The following is a 12,218-nucleotide window of genomic DNA, read 5'->3' as shown; positions in this document are numbered from 1 at the left end:
CGTCCTGAGCCCCCCAGTCCTCAGCAAAACTGTGCTCCCCGGCCTGTTCCTTCCTGAGGGCCTGGGCCTGGGCCTCCAGAGTTTGGCTATACTGCCCTACAGGCTCAGGCCCAGCCTCTGCCCCACCCCTTCGATGGGGCCCAGATTCCAGGTGAAACTTGGAAGGTGTCATCCTGAGTCCCTCAGCCCCCCTCCATATCACGCCCTCTGCAGTCACCCTCGGGAGCCTGCCCACCCTCTCCACCCCCAGCCTGCCCCACCATTCCCCACAGCATGGCTGCCAGCACCACACGTGGCCACGGACAGTACCTGTAGAGTCCAGGGCCTGTGCCCTGCAGCCAGCGGGCCCCTGTCACAAATGCTGTGGTCAGGGCACTGGTGGGGAGGCCAGACTCTTACCCAGAGCCCTTGGGCCTGCATTCTGAAGCATCCTGACCGCCCCGATAGGCTACCTGTGACCCTGACTTGCCGTGCAAGACACCCTTCTAGAGCTTCTTGCAGTTTATCGGTGTGCATGTGTCCTGCCTTGGAGCAACCCAATCCAACTACAAAATTAACACATAGGAAGCCACAGATCTTGGCTCGACTTGATCCGGGCCATCCCTGGGAGGCCAAGCCTGGAACTGGCCTGGGGCTATTCTAGGCATCAAGGAGTGGTCACAAGAAGGGTACAAGAAAGGGCTCGGAGGAGAGCAAAAGGCGGGAGCCAGGGTTAGACTCAAAATGAGCAACAGGCACACGGCCCCGCCAGGTGTATGCCGTGGCGTCTGTCCACGAGAATAGGATGGACGCAGTGACCGTGTAGGGATAGGGGACTGGGAGCTTCTTCCTGTTTGCTGATGGGAGGAGCCGCCCACACGGATGGCCTCTCTGCAGCGGCCCCCTCCACCCCAAGGCCAGGCCTATGGCTCCCTCACGCCCTTGACATTTCCCTCCACCATCCCACCCACGTTTGCAGGGAATACCTCGCAAGAGAAAGGCCGGAGACAGTGAGTTTGGATTTTAATTCCACATCAAAAGTTGATTTCTTCCTCATTCTGTTCATGGAACCCCCCCTCTTCTCCTTGTCTTTGTCCCCTGTTGGTTTGAAGTGTTAGAGACTGTAGCCCCCAGTGTGTAAATACTGTACATAGAGTGGGAAGAAAGAAACTTGGTATTGAGGTGTTTGAAATATGGAACTGTAATAACTTCTAGGTATTCTAAACCTGTGATTTCTGTGCCATTTTCTGTAAAGATACAAGTAAGAATAAAATTGATGTAAAAACATCAGGGGAGGGATCCAAGAAGCCTCCATGGGTGAGGATGGCTTGTGTGTGGGTAGCATAAAAAGTAAATCCATGAAGACATTTTTAAGTCAAAATTACCAGATTCCTCTTTTGAAATGACTCCAGCTGTAAAGGCATAGGGGCCTGCCTTTCTCCACTGAGCTGACACCACCTTCCAATGACATTTGTCCTGTGATAGGAGACCCTCCTCCATTGTAGACACAACAGAATTATCCCAGCCATTGAGCCCCTAAGTTATTACCTACAATGCCCTCCTGCTCCCCACACAACGGATTATTAACCTTTCCCTCTGGTACTTAACTTACTAACAACCCTATTTCCTTCACACCCCATCCCCCCTCGGCCCCCAAGAGTCCTGACTCCCTCCTTTTGTGTACACGTGTGCCCTCTAAAATCTTGCCTCCAAGTCAAAGACACCAACAACAAATAGGACAGGCGGTGGCATCTGGCACTGAAAGTCAAACAGACCTATGCTAAAGAGAAGGCACGTAAATGAGAGAAAGCGGGGGGCAGGACTGCAAGAAATTGCCTGCAGAGGGCTGCGACCCACCAGCTCCACGACGTGTTGGACGGAATTACAAGAAGAGAGGGAGGGAGCAGACCAGATAGGTTGTATTTGAGCTTTGGGCTCAAGAAATCTCGTAAGATTGTTTCAAATTGCCTCAGACGGGGAACTCCTTCTCAGCAGAGGTTTTTCTGGCAGGCCATCATCAAAGGAGAGTGACAGGTGGTCAAGCAGTCCCCGCACCCTGCATTGGGAGCCGGTATAATCCTTCTGGACCCAGAGCCTGGAGGGCACATGTGGGAAATCTCCAACTTTTATGCAGTGAAGGGACAGATCCAAGAGCCTGGCTTCAAGTCCTGCCCACGCACACTCCCCGAGGGCTTCCCTGAGCATGTCAGGTCCCCGCAGGTCTCACTGTGGCCTGTTGGCTTAGGAATGCCCTTCCCCCAGCCCCCTGCCCATGGGCACCACTCCAGGAGACTCACTGACACTTATCCCTCAAGTCCTCTCCTCCCTGGAGCCTTCCTGATCTTCCGGGGAGGGTTTATAACCTCTGTTCTCCCCCAGCACTTGGGACAGTCTGCCATTATGGCGTGGTGTGTATTGTACTGTACGTCTTTAATTTACTGATTACTTCTAGGGTGGGGATTGTATCTTATTCATCTTTTATCCCCAGGAACCATCAAAGGGCCTGACAACCTACTGTTGAATGAAGGAACGAATGTTCTTCCTCTAACTCGTCCATTCAATAATTTAAAAACATTTATGAAGCATCTACTGTGTACCAGGCAAGTGAGGCAAGGCACTGGGGATACGGTGGGGGCCAAAGCATCTTACTTGGAGGGAAAGAGAGATAGAAATCAAGTAAACACACAAGTGAAATACAAGATTGCACATGTCCTAAGGTCTTGGAGGCACGAGATAAGGGGCCATGAACGCATGTCCGTGGGACTGGAGTCAAGGTGTTGACCTCCGTGCCTCTCTCCTGGGAATGATAACGTCTGCCCCTCCAGGGTCCTTCCTCTGGTGAGGAAGCAGCAAGGATATTGGCCAAGGAGCCACATGAGGGAAGGGTGGCCACACCAACTTCTCCAGTCCAGTGGCCAACGTTGGCAGCTGCCCCCCTCGGTTACATCTGGGGGACGACTGGGGCACTGAGGGATTTGGGAGATGACAACCACCCAGGGGGTTGACCTTGGGGAGAGGCACACTGCTTTCTGCAGGGGGGACAGGCAAACAAGCCCAGAGGTAATCAGTGAAGGGAGAGATGGGGACACTGCAGAGGGAGCACACGGGCCAGGAAAGGAAGGGCTTGGACAGCCGGGGACAGAACAAAGGGAAATCTCCCCAAGGATCCCACAACCCGGCACCTGGAAGGGAAACCTTTTTCCAGGCTTCCCGGGCCCAGCAGGCTGCTCAGAGAGGGCTGCGTGCGCCAGCAAGAGCAAGAGAGTGATGCAAGGGCAGGGGGACTGATGCATGCGGGCTGCTGAGCATGACCAGGCGGGGTTAGATGAGGAGTCGGCCTGGTGGTGGGAGGTCACAAGTGAGGGCAGGAGATCGGAGGGCCCCCTGGGGACGGGTCCACCGCGCCTCCTCTGTCCCCTGCACCCCCAGCTCACCAGGGCCTTGAGTCTTCCTGCTGCTCCCAGCAGGGTGGCAGTCCCCTCTCCTCCCTGACTTCCCTCGGGGCCTGGGGCTGTGGCACCAGCTCATCCACGGCAAAGGTGCCAGACTCAAGGGAGATGTTAATCATAGGGAAACCTGGTGAGGGGCTGACGGGAACTCTCTGTGCTATCTTCACGTTTTTTCTATAAATCTGAAATTATTGCAAGAAAATTAAGTTTAGGGCGCCTGGGTGGCTCAGTTGGTTAAGCAACTGCCTTCGGCTCAGGTCATGATCCTGGAGTCCCGGGATCGAGTCCCACATCGGGCTCCCTGCTCAGCAGGGAGTCTGCTTCTCCCTCTGAACCTCCCCCCTCTCATGTGCTTTCTCTCTCATTCTCTCTCTCTCTCAAATAAATAAATAAAATCTTTAAAAAAAAAATTAAGTTTATTTAGAGAAAAAAAAGGTAAACTGGTTTGTTTTCTAGAGGGAAGACGACAGAGCGCTTCTTCAGGTTAGAACAAGTGTCAGAGCTGCCTGTTTTCCTGTCTTTACCCCAGGGCTCTGCTTACTGAGTGTCCCCGTCCCAGATCTCCCAAGATCACCCAGGCACCCAAGACCCACCCTCGGGGGAGCTGAAACTGGGTCAAGAGCCACTGGCCTCAACTCGTTCTGTCTCCTGTTTTTTCCTCAACTCAGGCAGCAATGAAGTCTGTGGGTCATCACAGCTGAGGGGGCCCAGCAGTGATCTGCTCCATTAACTTCTCACTCCGATCAATCCTTTCCAGTGCTAACTCTTCCCAGTGGGCCTCAGCCTCCTCCCCGCTGAACTCCTCGCCTCGGAGCCAGGGCCCCCCCCCCCCCCAGCTTTACCTGCAAGGCTCTGCTCCCAATTTGGACTTCAGGGGAGTCTGACACAGGAAGGAGTCAGGGAGTGACAAGCTGGCCTCCTGTTGAGCTGCAGAATGGCATAAGCTGTCCAGTGTACCTACAGCATTGATAGTCACCTCTCAGCCTCGCTTGGTGCTCAGGAGGCCCAGAGAACAAATGTGGATCTACCGGGCTGACCATGGTGAGCTCAGATGGGAGAGGGAAGAAGAGGGAAAGTTGCTCTGTTTCCTCCACACAGCCCCCATGAGGGTAGACCAGGGCAGTTCTTACCTGCCCAGAAGTAGAAGCAAAGAATTAAAAACCCAGTCTGGGCTCAGCCAACTGACCTTTGCAGTTGAGTTGACGACTCAGGAGTGTGACTGATGGGCGGATTAATGAACAAGAAGCTATTAAGACAAGTGCTGAGCTGAACGGGGATAGATACAGGAGAACGTTGGAGGACCAGCATGACCTCCAACAAGAGCACCACTTTGTCCTCCTCACACACCTCTGTCCACCCGAGGGTTCCACGCAGGAGGAACAAGAGCCCACAGCCCTCCTCCAGGTAGGGACCACCCCTGCGGGTCAGCCAGGCCCACCGCCCAGGGAGACAACCCCAGGAGAAGAGTGCCACCTAAAAAACGGAAGAACCCTGAGGTGGATCCGGGACACCGGAGTTGAAGCTCAGCCTCTGCTAGCCTCTTAACTTCCTGGGCGCTGGCACACTCATCCTCAAATCTGCTGCGAACAGGACCTCACAGGGGTGGTGCGAAGGGCCAATGAGGCGATGAGATTGTAACTCAACCCAAGCTCCTCTGCCCACCAGCGGCAGAGACCATCACCCACAAGCATCAGAGTCCACTCAAGGCAAGTGTTTATTCCCGAGGCAGCCAGCCTCCTCCTCTAGCTGGAGGATCTGGGAAATTTAAAGGCAAACAGAAAAGTCTGTGTAAAATACCGCAACGGAGGGTAGTCCCATTAACCCTTTAGTTACCGGTTTCAAGATGGTGTGCATTAAATTCTATTTCTTCTTTCATTAAGTTTTTATTTAAAAAGGTTTTCCCAAGGGCGCCTGGGTGGCTCAGTTGGTTGAGCGACTGCCTTCGGCTCAGGTCATGATCCTGGAGTCCCGGGATCGAGTCCCGCATCGGGCTCCCTGCTCAGCAGGGAGTCTGCTTCTCCCTCTGACCCCCTTCCCTCTCGTGCTCTCCATCTCTCATTCTCTCTCTCTCAAATAAATAATAAATAAAAATCTTTTAAAAAAATAAAAAGGTTTTCCCAGGGGTGCCTGGGTGGCTCAATTGGTTAAATGGCTGCCTTTGGCTCAGGTCCTCATCCCAGCGAGTCCTGCATGGGGCTCCCTGCTCAGCAGGGAGCCTGCTTCTCCCTCTCCCTCTGCCTGCCGCTCTGCCTACTTGTTTGCTCTCTCTCTCTGTCAAATAAATAACTAAAATCTTTTAAAAAATAAAAATAAAAAATGTTTTTCTACCCTTTTTCGGGGGGGCAGGGGATTTTGGTGAAATTCTTGAGTGGAACACTTATTCATTTTTAATCTTTCTTCTTCACTAATACAGACACTTAAAATCATACACTTCCAAGTTTTTTTTAAAAAGATTTTATTTATTTATTTGAGAGAGAGAGAATGAGAGATAGAGAGCACGAGAGGGAAGAGGGTCGGAGGGAAGAGGGTCAGAGGGAGAAGCAGACCCCCTGCTGAGCAGGGAGCCCGATGTGGGACTCAATCCCGGGACTCCAGGATCATGACCTGAGCTGAAGGCAGTCGCTTAACCAACCGAGCCACCCAGGCGCCCATACACTTCCAAGTTTTATTGTAGTTGCATCCCCGAAGACTGTAGGCCTTTTATTATGTTCAGTTTTACGTATTTACTACATTTTTTTTTCACTTCTGATTATTTTCGGTGTTTAAAAATTTTCCAAGCATATAGGATTTTTGTGGGGGAAGAGATTATTCCTGTTATTGACTTCTAATTTTATTATATTGTGATCAGAGATCATCATTTTCATCCTCTTGATCTTTTGGTATATACTGAGACTAGGTTTAGATTAATATGTGGCTAATTTTTGTAACTATTCCGTGTGTGATTAAACAGAATATGTTTTCTCCGATTTCGGAGTGCCGTGCTTTATATAGCTGTTAGAGGGGCTGTTTGGATTATATGTATAGCTATTTTTTTCAGTTTTGATTATGGAGAGAGATGCGCTTAAAAACCTTCCACTCAGGGCTGGAGGGGAAAATAAACAAACAAATAACATTCCACTCTGCCAATTTCTCCTTGTAATTCTACCTGTGTGTTGCATTTGCTGACTCATGGTATATTGCTTGTGTGTTCTGTAAGATGGGACAAGTTTTTCTCTCTTTTTCTGTGAGAATACTTGGATTGTTTAAGTGTTCTTTCCAGTCCTCACCTTGCGTCTGGTCTCCTGTGCCTGCATGGGCATTTAAAATGCAAGCGGCTCTCTCCTGTCACCTGCTGACCCCAGACCCCCATGGCGGTTCTGGCTCTCACAGCTGGGATTTCTCTTTCTGGTTTCCTAGTTCAGTCCTGCATCAGGCTTGTTTTTGTTGTCGTTTATTCAACTCTAGATGTTCTTGATCAGATTTTTTCCCCCACCAGTCTAGTCCACCATTTTCTTTTGTAAACTGTCCAGGGATGTACAACGTGAATAAGGGGATTACCTCCCAAGCCTTTGGCATTTGTGCCTCCTTCCCCACTGCCAGTGGTCACTGTCCCACCAGTTCTCCGTTGGGATACCTCCCCCAATCCCGACATCGAGCTACCCACTTGGGTTTGTTTCACTCAGTTCTTATCAACCTCCTCCTACCACTGGCACCTCTCCCTCCATCTCTGTCCTCTTTATTCAGAAATGTCAAGTAAGCCTTGGAGGAGCAAGTGATATGTGCTATGTGTTTGGTTAGGCAGAGAGACCATGAAAACACAAAATGTATTTTCTTCCAGTCTTTAGTTCTGGCCGGTTGCAGTTATGGTGGAAACATGCCTGTTCTCTCAAGGGCACACAGGCTGTATATCTGGTACCATAGTCAGGTAGTTGGGGAGCAGTGGGGAAGGACTTACTCTTTTAGTAGTTACTTGCTTTTAACTGAGTTTTAAAATGCTCATTGTGATTCTTATATTTTAAAATGGACAGTTTATGGGGCACCTGGCTGGTGCAGGCAGAGGAGCGAGTGACTCTTGATAACAGGGTTGAGTCGGAGCCCCACGCTGGGTGTAGAGATTACTTAAAATGAATAAAACTTTAAAAAAATAATAAAATGGACAGTTTACTACATTGCTTTATTCTCTTTATATACCTATTTTTGCATTTTTTTCTAAACCATTTGAGAGCAAGTTGAGGACGTGATGTCCCATTACTCAATACTTCAGTGTATATATTTTCTTAAAATGAAGATACCCTCCTACATGACCATTATATAACCAATAAAATCAAGAAATTGACACTGATTCAATACTTCATCCAAACCTCAGAATGCTGAATTTTCCAACGACGCCCTTTATGAGTGGTGGATCCAGTCCGGCACCACACATTGGATTTAGTTGTCAAGTCTCTGTAGTTCCCTTCAGTTAGGCACAGTCCTGGCTTTCCGCGACTTTGACGGTTTTGAAGATTTCAGGCCAGTTTCTTTCCGGCATATCTTCAGTTTGAGTGTGTCTGGTATTTCCTCGCGATGAGGTCGTAAAGCCTGAATCTAATCGTGAGGAAATATCAGTCACAGACTCACGACAGCCCCTTCCCAGCTCTGCTTGCCGCCCCCGCTCCGCGCCCCCGGCGCGGGGGCCCAGGACCTGCAGTGTGGTGAGCTACCTGCTTCCAAGCCCGCCACGCGCCTCGCCCCAGCACCCTTGGCTGCGCATGCGCCTAGGGCAGGCGGCGGCCCCGCCCCTCAGAACCGCAGGGCCTGGGGGAGCACGGGACCACCCGAGGTGCGCAGAGTAAGGCAGCACCTCAGCGCACAAGCTACAGGATGAGGTGCCACAAGGACCCAGACAAGGTTGGGCAGGACAGACTCCGTTTGTTCCCTTTTCCGTTAGACATTTATGGAGCACCTACTGTGTGCAAGTGCTGTGTAACGAGCAGAGCAGGCACAACCTCTCCCTGCCCCCGTGGAGTTGATAGGGGGAGACAGAGGAATATGCCAGACTTCCCTGAAGAAGGGGGGTGTTTGGTCAGACATTTATCGAGAGCGCCCTATGACTGAGCCCCCGGCTTGCTGATCAGGTCTGCTTCTGCCAGGCAAGCCAGACTGGGGATGGGATGGGGCTGGTCTCTGGATGCGCCAGGCCGGGTATAGGAGCCCATCCCCCTGCAGACGCGCCATAGGAGGCAGCGTGGGAGGGAAAAGGCCAGGGTTCCGACTCCGCTGCCTGTCGTCCTACCCTCGGTGCCATCTCCTCCATCCTGCGCGCCTGGCTTCTGGACCGGTACTTGGAGGATTCCTGTCAGCCTCCAGACTTCTCCTGACAGAAGCAGCCGGTGGCCTTTGCCCATCGCAACCTGACTGGCTTGGACCTGGAATGTTGTGTCCAACTTTTCCAGAACCAGCTCCAGCACCAGCTGTAACCCAAGATCCAGAGCTGGAGATGGCTTTGGCACCATGTCTAGCTGCAGACCTACAATCAGAGCCGACTCTAGAGCTAGAACAAGCTCCAGTACCAGCTCCGAAGCTAGAGCCAGCCCCAGCCCAGATCCCGTGCTCGCCCTACCACCAGCTCCAGAGTTAGGGCCAGCTCTAGTGCCAGCTACAGAGCTACATTCAGCTTCAGTGCCAGCTCTAGAGTCGGCGGGCTCTCCAGATCCAGTGCCATCTCCAAAGCTAGAGTGGGCTCCAATGTCCACTCCAAAGCTAGACCCTGCCAGCTCCATGACCAGCATCAGTCCTAGCACAGGCGCTAGTTCCAGTTCCAGAGCTAGAAGTAGCTCTGGCCCCTACTCCCCACCAGCTCTAGAGCTATAGCTAGCACCAGCACTGGCTCTAGAAACCGTGCCCGAACTACAGCCCTATTGTGTGTCCGCTTCAGAACTAGAATAAGCTTCAGCACCAGAGCCAGCTCTAGAACTAGAGCAGGCTCCGGAGCCAGAGCCAGTAAGAGAGCCATTGACTAGACCGAGCTAGCACCGGCTCCAGCCCCAGCTCTCCACGGGAGCCAGAGCTAGAGTCAGCTGTCGGGCTAGAGCAAGCTTCGGAGGTACAGCCAGTTCCTGGACCAGCTCTAGCATCAGCTCCAGCCTCAGTTAAAACCTAGAGCCAGTGCCAGCTCGAGCTAGAAGCAGCAGCAGCACCAGATCCAGCACTGAGTCAGTGCTAGGTCCAGAGCTGGCTGTCGGCTCCGGCACCTCAGCCAGAGCCAGAACGAGCTCTGGGGCTTCCTTTGACTATCTGAGCATACTTAAGACCGTTGGTTTAAAGCTTTGGCTAGTAAGAATGTCTAGGCTTCTGCACGGATGGTTTCTGTCATTCCTCACCCCCCCCCCTTTAAATGGACCATAATCCTGTTTCTTTGATTTGTTTTTGTTGAACACGGGACATTTGAATATAATATGTAACCGGAAACCAGTTCCTCCCCTTCCCCAGAGTTTGCTGTTTTTGATTATTGAAGGCCGCAGACATCTTTTTGGTGACTTTCTCAAACTAGTTTTGCAAGGACTGTCATCCTTGTCATGTGTGGTCACTTGAAGTCTCTGTTCAGCCAGTATTTTGACAGAGATTTCCTTGAGTACCACGACCCCAAACAACCAAAACCTACATCTCTCCCGGTCTTTCTAGACTGACTCCGTGCTGGGGTACTCTTTAACACTAAGCCAGTTTAACTCTTTTAACTCTACCTTAGCCTTTATTTCCTATTTGGACTGAGCTGAGACCAGCCAGAAAGGAAAGCTCAGGGTCTTCTCAGGTCTTTTCTGAGCGGGCATCCTATCCAGGGCATGCATGTGGCTTTCTAAATTCCCTAGTACACCAAGTCACTTTTGAACTCTCCAATGTCCGAAAGAAACTCTCTCCCCAGCATTTCTTCGCAGGCTTTAGGTGGTCTATTGTATGTCTTAAGCATAATCTTTTGCTTCAAGTGGCTGCAGGTTTTGTGCACCTTACCAAGTTTTTGAGCCATGCCCACTACTTTTCTGCCCAGTGAGTGAGTTCTGAGTCAGGCAAAACAGAGACGAGCACCTTGTGTCAGTCTTCCTAGCCCTAGACAGGTTAGAACAAACACAATCATTGGTTGTATAGTGTCCTTTGATGCACAAAAGCTTTAATTTTGAAGTCCAATGTTTTTCTTTTGTTGCTTGTGCTTTGGGCATTGTATTTAAGAAACCATTGCCAGATCCAAGGACATGAAGACTGCCTTATGTCTTAAGAGCTATTTAGTCTTAGCTCTTAAATTTAATTTTCATTCATTTTAACTTCTGCACCTGGTATAAGGTAAGGGCTCACTTTCCTTCATTTGCATGTGGATATTGTTTTCCAGCCCTATTTGTCAGAGACTGGTTTTCCCCATTGAATGGTCTTGACACTCGACAAAAATCATTTGACCATAGACGTATGGGTTTATCTCTGGACTCTTTTTTTTTTTAATTTTTTTTTTTTTTAGATTTTATTTATTTATTTGACAGAGAGAGAGAGACAGCAAGAGAGGGAACACAAGCCAAGGGAGAAGCAGGCTTCCCGCAGAGCAGGGAGCCCGATGTGGGACTCGATCCCAGGACTCCAGGATCATGACCTGAGCCGAAGGCAGTCGCTTAACCAACTGAGCCACCCGGATGCCCTATTTCTGGACTCTTAATTCTATTCCATTGAACGGCATGTCTCTCTTTATCCGAATACTGCAATGTTTTGATTACCATAGCTTTGAAGTGATTTTTGAAACCTCAAAGTGTGAGTCCTCCAACTTTGTTCAAGATTGTTTTGCCCATTTGAGATCACTTGCAATTCCATATGAATTTTAGGATCAACTTTCCCATTTCTGTAGAAATAGGCCATTGGGATTTTGATAGGGTATGGTAAAGCGGACATGTGATGGGGATGACAAAAGATTGCTTTTCTGCTGCATCCCACAGACCTAGGACTCCTCAGGAGAGTGACAACGGGACAGAATAACGTTTCTATGTCCCATCCACTGGGTCTGTGTAGTTCCCTGAGTGGTAGAATGAGATTTAAATTTGGGAAATTATTTGCCTGGTTGATTTGAAAACATTTAAAATAAACATTTTGGGGGCGCCCGGGTGGCTCAGATGGTTAAGCGTCTGCCTTCGGTTCAGGTCACGATCCCGGGGTCCTGGGATCACGTCCCGCGTCGGGCTCCCTGCTCCTTGGGAGCCTGCTTCTCCCTCTGCCTCTCTCTCTCTTTCATGAATAAATAAATAAAATCTTTAAAAAAAAATAAAAAAATAAACATTTTGTCCTTGTTCTATACTGAGGACACACAACCAGACTTCTATGCAGGTGTGTATGGATTCATCCAAAACTCTCAGTAGCCTCCATCTCTGAGATGAATGTTGGGCAAAGGCGGAGTCTGCCCCTAAGAACAGCTTTCTCCTGGCAGAGCTTCTGCAAGGGAGAACACTGGGCATTCCAAACAGAAACAACAGCATTCGAAACATGTCTGAGGCGGAGGAAAAGCAAATGCCAAGACCCCGAGTTAGTCACCAACTCGGTCTCTCAAGTCATCAGCTGGCAGCAGCATCTGCAGGAAGGCTTGGGAGCTCAAGGGTCTAGTGAGGAGGAAGCAGGTCAGTAAGGCGATGCTGTCAACAAAAAGGCCGGGGGGAGCTTCAGCTACATTGAAAAAAGCACAGAAATTAAACTATTGAGGGGGTCCTTCCACACCCAGCCCCCACGATTTAACAGACACACACCCAAGGGGTGGGAGTCAGGGGAATCCTTAATCCTCAGGGAGACGGGTTTTCCCTTAACCTAAGC

Source organism: Eumetopias jubatus, unplaced genomic scaffold (genome assembly GCF_037043125.1).
Source record: "Eumetopias jubatus isolate StellerSeaLion01/CBP00866 unplaced genomic scaffold, mEumJub1_p1.0 scaffold_7, whole genome shotgun sequence".
In the NCBI taxonomy this organism is placed as follows: Eukaryota; Metazoa; Chordata; class Mammalia; order Carnivora; family Otariidae; genus Eumetopias; species Eumetopias jubatus.
The sequence above is the reverse complement of the archived record's forward strand: the minus strand, read 5'-3'. Positions refer to the sequence as shown.